This window comes from Lagopus muta, chromosome 6 (assembly GCF_023343835.1).
Source record: "Lagopus muta isolate bLagMut1 chromosome 6, bLagMut1 primary, whole genome shotgun sequence".
Classification (NCBI taxonomy): Eukaryota; Metazoa; Chordata; class Aves; order Galliformes; family Phasianidae; genus Lagopus; species Lagopus muta.
This window is the reverse complement of record NC_064438.1, coordinates 45,242,779-45,248,778: the sequence shown is the minus strand read 5'-3', so window position 1 is coordinate 45,248,778 and position 6,000 is coordinate 45,242,779. Positions and strand designations below refer to the sequence as shown.

The window sequence follows — 6,000 nt, the reverse complement described above, 5'->3', positions numbered from 1 at the left end:
ATTAAAATAATGAATAACAAGGACTAATTTAACCAAAATATTGGGAGAAATATTTTGACTGTAGAAATCAGCTTCAGTAGGAAAATTTTATAAACATGGCTCAAAATTAGGCTTCAGACACCCTGTGTATCGCCATGGCCAGGATTGCGCTTGGCCACTCTCCAGGAACTCATTTGATACCCATGAGAGATTTCAATCTGGGAGGGAGTCCAGGCTGAGCAGTGGCCACTGACACCGTTCATTTGACAAGAGTAATTTTTTCTAGCATGTTCACATAAGGGGAATATATTTTACATTTGCAATCAGAAAAATTGAAGAAACATTCTCCTCTTCAGCTGTTATATACTATTCTGGGATCTAAGGCTATCTTGCAAAAGCAGTACATTCAGCATCACAAAAAAAACTTGTATTTTAGATAGTGTGACTCTGTTGGCTCAATAAACCATACACAATATGCTTAATACCACTGCAATTTTTCTGGCTTTGTATTCCCATAGCAAGGCTTCAAGGTCATCTGCTTTTTTTTTTTTTTTTTTTTTTTTTTTTTGTAATCATCTGACAGGATGGCTACATTCTTTATCAGGTTCTGGCTTGTAGCTGAGAGAGCATCATGCTTCCCGATGACAGCTCTTGCCATGAAGCCTCACCATATTCCAGGTAATCAGTAGAAAGACTTGAAGGAAATGGACAACAGAGTATAGGTACAACCTACCATGTATCACCTCTACTTTACTGTGCTTTCTCTGCATGATAAAGAGCCTGCACCTTGCAATAAGCATAAAGGACCAGGGTATCTGCATAGCAATCTAATCTCACTGCTGGGGAATGTCTAGCAGTGGGAACTGCTTCAAGATAACCAGCTAGGAACACTCAGAAGCCAGTACTCAGCTCTTCCCTCTACCACATCTTGAGGTCAATCACAAATTCTGAAAATAGAAGTTGGTACTGCTTTGCAATTGCCAGTTTTTAAATGTGGGAACTTTGCATTTTCAAGATCTTTCCCTGCAGCTTTGAAGAGGATTAAAACAGGCTGCTCAGAAAAAAGAAAAATAAAATACCCACTGTTCTCTTCCCCGCAGCCCCTGCCTGAACAGTGGAGATTGCTGCTCAGTCTGCTGAGTCCAAACCACCAGTTAGTCTGAGGTTATGTAAAACGCTTCTGCTGGAAGAGCTCTCACAATAGGAAACAACTTCATTCTTCTCAAAGAGAGGTAAGAAAATAAGGTGGCTGAAGTGACTGCATTTCAGGGTTTAGTTAAGGAAATGCATTGGACTTCATACCTCTGCTGTTGAGGGCTTTAAGCTTCTGATCTCAGGGAATCTAATTTCTAGCAAACAGAGTGACAAAAATGAAAAAGAGGAAACTCTTCACCTATTAAGGTATTTGTTGTTACTTTAAAGTAGTGAATGGAGAATTAATGGAGACTGTCTGCAGTGATCCAACAAGGAAATTAATCTAGTGTGATATTTCACACCAATTATGTAAATGGATTTTAAAGAGAATCTGTTTAAAAAAAGGAAGGAAGGAAGGGAAGGAGGGATGAAGGAAAAGGGAGGAAGGAAAAGGGAGCTGGTATAGGGACTACTGTGTCCTTGGAACAGGCTATTCCTTCAAATAGATTTGATCTCATTGTGAAAGAAAGCCAGTGACTTTTCATGGCTCAAGGTCTAAATGTTGCCAATAGCTAAACTATTTATAGGCTTAACACCTGACTAGGTGTTAAATAACTGTTAGTGGTAAACATCGTGGTGCAGAATTATCACTTCAGACTGAAACCGGAATAAAATATGCAAAACTTGGAATGAATAAAAGGATTCACGTAGGATTTAGGATATATTTAAGAAGGTGCATTTAATGAATCTTCTTTAAGTTGTATGCAAACCAGCAGGATTAAAGAGTTTGAAAATACTAGGTCATTTTTTACATATATGTAAATAACGTATCTATGAATTTTCACCTAAATGTTAAAATACAGTACTAGAAAGCAGATGGGTCAAGCTACAGCAAATGCACCGAAAGTTTTACAGCATTCACTGCATGGGTGGACCCCCTCTTGCTAACACAAATATTCCTTTGACCCTAGTATGTTTGTTATAAAAGCAAGAGAAGAAAGTATCAAAGCTTGTTGGGTCAACTTGCTTGTTTGGAGAAGCTGACAGAGCATAGCTGACCTTAGACATGTTGGGGAGGGCCAAGGAGCAGAACTTAGTTTATTTTTTATGGTGTAATAAATATTTCAACATATCACAGCCCTCTTGGTTGCCTTGCATGGTGCTATAGGGGTCACAACAAATTTGTTGAAAAATACTGAGCTATAAAACAGTACGGAGCCTCTTCTACTGCAACTCTAATTCTCTGATAAATAAATCACAAAATGGAAGATGCACAGATTTGGAGATGTCTCCCACCATACTGCTCTGATGCAAGCATGTGCCCCGAAAACACTTTAGGGCAAGTCACAGTTGTCTGGAGGGAGAGGAGACAAATATCCAAAACCTGAGAGCCAAGTATGTTTCCGTGTGTTCTGAGAAAAGTCCTGAGAAAGGTCAGTGGGCTCTGGCTTGTCTATGTAGATTCTCAGGGTTGACTCTATCCAAATGTTGTAGGGCTGTATAGAGCTAGGAGAACCAACCAATGACAGAAATGGGAAGAATAGGATCAGGATGCCCAGGGTGCTCATAACTACTTTGCTTGCAGAGTAGTAGTAAGTGGTGTGGTAGAGCCATCCAAGCTCACTGCATCCTCCTCATGCACAGCATCTCTTCTGACCAATTTACATGGTTGGAGTTTGCAGATCAAAGAGCTCTGTGCAAGAGCTTTCAATAGCGACAAGAACAGCAAGGTAGAAATTAAATATTTTGTGAATCCCTTCAGCAACTTAATGCTATCTTGGCCTAAATCAATTCCTGAGCAGACATCACAAAAACACTGCTGCAGTGCCTGGCAGCTACATAATGCAGTCCTGATTTAGTGCTTCCAAGTATAGCTGTAGTGCTACAAGTATCCTCGTCTCTTGCAATGATGTTGACTAGAGAAGCAAGTGCTCCTAGCTCACACCATGAAGCTACACAATTCAGTTTCCGAATGGCCTCCTGAAATAATTGCTATGATAATAATCATAATACTTCATAATGGTAAGTACTAATGTCCTGTGGTACTAGACACTAATGAGATCTGCTCCCAGATATTGTATGTAATGCTCAGGAAAGGCCAACTTGAACCAGACAGGTGCAGGCAGAGAGAGCTGAGCAGAGCGGGCAAACTAAGATCTCCTCTGGGACAAGGGGAATTTGGCTTAGTGCTAGTAAGAACATGTCCCAGGGTGGATACCACTGCTTTCTATAAATAAAGCAAGAGAATAGCACCAGAGAGAAAAAAGAGCCAGTTAATCTAAACAGCAGAGTCGGCAGCAAAAGAAATAAAGGGCCATGAATCAGTTAGAATAAAGTTTCTAGTAAGAAGTGAGAGACCCTGGATGATGTATTTATTGTCCAAGGTCTCTCTCTTCTTACTAGATGGTAGCTGGGGCTAGGCATAACGAGCGCCACCAACGGTTCCTTTGTGCACCATCATTGCCGGGTACACCCTTCTGACTGCCCTCCAAGACTGGAGGTGCCTACAACACAGTCCGCAGGCACTGAAGGTCTTCTGGGCACTGCAAGCTCTGCAACTCCATATGTCCAGCACTGCTCAGGCTGAGCAATTTTTCAAGCTGTATTATAGTTTATTCCTCTCTCCCTCTATCATTTCATTCAATTCTACTTCTGTCTGGTACTTTGGATTGCTTGTCTTCTCTTCACATCACCATTCTTAAAAAACTTCTCAAACTTAAAAGCTCAGTTTCTGATCTGGCACAAGAGAAATGAAATCATCAATTTAAAAGGTGAATAAGGCACCGTGTTCAGGGACTTGGGTGAAGTGTTGCCAAATTATCTAATATCCTGGAGAGTTTTATTAGCTCTCAGCAAATGACCAAGTCTGAAACAACTGACATGCCTACATTGAAAATGGAGCAAAGGGGGAGAGGCTTATGTGAGGACTGTCCCCAGGGTCACAGCTGAACCCAATAAAAGCACTTTGCAGTACAGGAAAAGACATAAGCTTCAGTCTGCGGAGGCTGCAGCAGTGACTGATCATGGTAAAATATGAAAGTCACTCATACTGCTGTATTCAGAGTGTGCACTTGTGAGAAAGAAACAAAAAGAGAGAACACTCAGGGTCCAAACCAGGACCAAACTCTAATACTGGAGCTCCTCTCCTAGCACAGAGTGGGAAACGATGTTCACATCTTAGTGCTTGGCGGCCAGCTCTGTTCTCTGTTGGGACACAGCACCCTCTCTTTCATTTCTTGCCTCTTGGCAATAAGCTCTGCTGTGACACCATCAGCTTTGAGCTCACTCTTTAGAAACAGCCTTCTGCAACATGTTTGTACTGCTGTTCAGTATCTCACTGGGAGCCTACCAAGAAGGCTGGCTTTCAAGTCAGAAAAATCACATGGCAAACTCCCTTGGACTTTCAAAGAGCCAAGTTGGTGTACAATGACCTTTTCTTAAAGCTGACCAAAATCTACCCAAATCTAACCCCTCCCAGTACAGGCATTCACTTATGTGGTGACCTCAAACAAGAACAGAAGTGTAACAGATTTAAGAAGTTCCCATTTAGTCAAATTAAACCATGAGACATCGTTGGGCCATACTAGGATCCACCATGACCTGGAGACTCATCTTGCCACGGCCTTCAAGAAGCATAAAGTGTGGAGAAACCCTTCAACTCAGTCAGAGAGCAGCAAAGAGGCGGTGCTGGGATGCGTAGGACCATCATAACCAGTGGGACTGTGGGACACTGCCACTTGGGTCTGAGTTGCTCTGAGAGTCTCTGACATCCATGGAGGTGGCAAGCATCCGAAATACAGATATCTTTCCAGGCTTCTTTGTGGTGCAGTTGATGCACATTGACTGATATGAACAGTGAATTATCACATGCTGGCTCACATAGGACTGACAAGATGGATGCAGGCCTAATCTCCAGAAAGATCTAAGTTTATGTGGGGTTTTCGATGTACATAGAGCATCCTGGTAAGCTCTAGATATTTAAAAGAGATGCTAGAATTACAGGATTAATCAACTTTAAATCTGATGAACAAAAATAAATACCCTGAGAGATCAGTGAGGTCTACTCAAGCTCTGCACTGCCAAAGAAGTTATCATTTCTCTCTCATGATTTAGGGAGTGCAAGGCAATAAGATCACGAAGGTCAATACCTTTTCATGTAAGGGAAAGCAAGGCAGGCACCAAGGTGCATTCCATTTTGGTCCTGAGGTAGGACCAGAAACATGCCATAGAACAAACAGGAGTGGTCCATAGCTGGTAATGTTACTACTGAAATTTGAAAATATGCTTTAGTTCCTCAACACAGTATACTTTTCTTCTCTGATTTTATTACTAGGTTGCTACCTTACTCTCATAATCAATAACTGCTCTTGAATCACTGTGTATAAAAACAATTTATAAAAACAAAATATCTTGATGTACAATTTTCTCAGAAGGAAGTCCCCAGATAGAAATGAGACTTGTTCCAACTTTGATCAAGCACTTTTAATCTACTGTATCCTTGGATTCCTGCCAATACACCATGCTGAGGTAATTTTCCTGATGAACAGAATGACACACATTCACCTTTCTAGGGGCCTGAACATGGAGCCAAATAATAACAGGCAAATAGATGGGAATGTCTGGGTGACCTTGGCCAGCACATGTACCATGCACTGAGAAGGCAGCATTTGATTTAAGAGTTAAAAGTTGCTTTGATTTAAGGAGATAATGCAGTTTGCTGAGGTTCTCTTACATACGAATAGGATGAAAGATTTATCCAACTTCATGGATGATGGGGATGTGAGTGACGCATTTGTTCTCTTCTTCCCTGGGAAAATACACAACAATCAACCATAGCTTTATCCAGATCATTAATTTCTTACTCACTGTTTATTTATCTGTATGTTG

The 6,000-nt window shown here is 41.1% G+C and overlaps 1 protein-coding gene across 1 annotated transcript in view; it reads left to right on the top strand.

Annotated features, from left to right (window-relative positions):
* Nucleotides 1-562: 562 nt before the first annotated feature.
* The window catches only part of ASB2 (ankyrin repeat and SOCS box containing 2), a 45,982-nt gene continuing 40,544 nt past the window's right edge, over nucleotides 563-6,000 (top strand). Inside the window, exons 1-2 of the mRNA XM_048947675.1 lie at nucleotides 563-657; nucleotides 1,080-1,211. The gene's annotated coding sequence lies outside the window, so the exon portion shown is untranslated. The remainder of the gene's footprint in view (nucleotides 658-1,079; nucleotides 1,212-6,000) is intronic.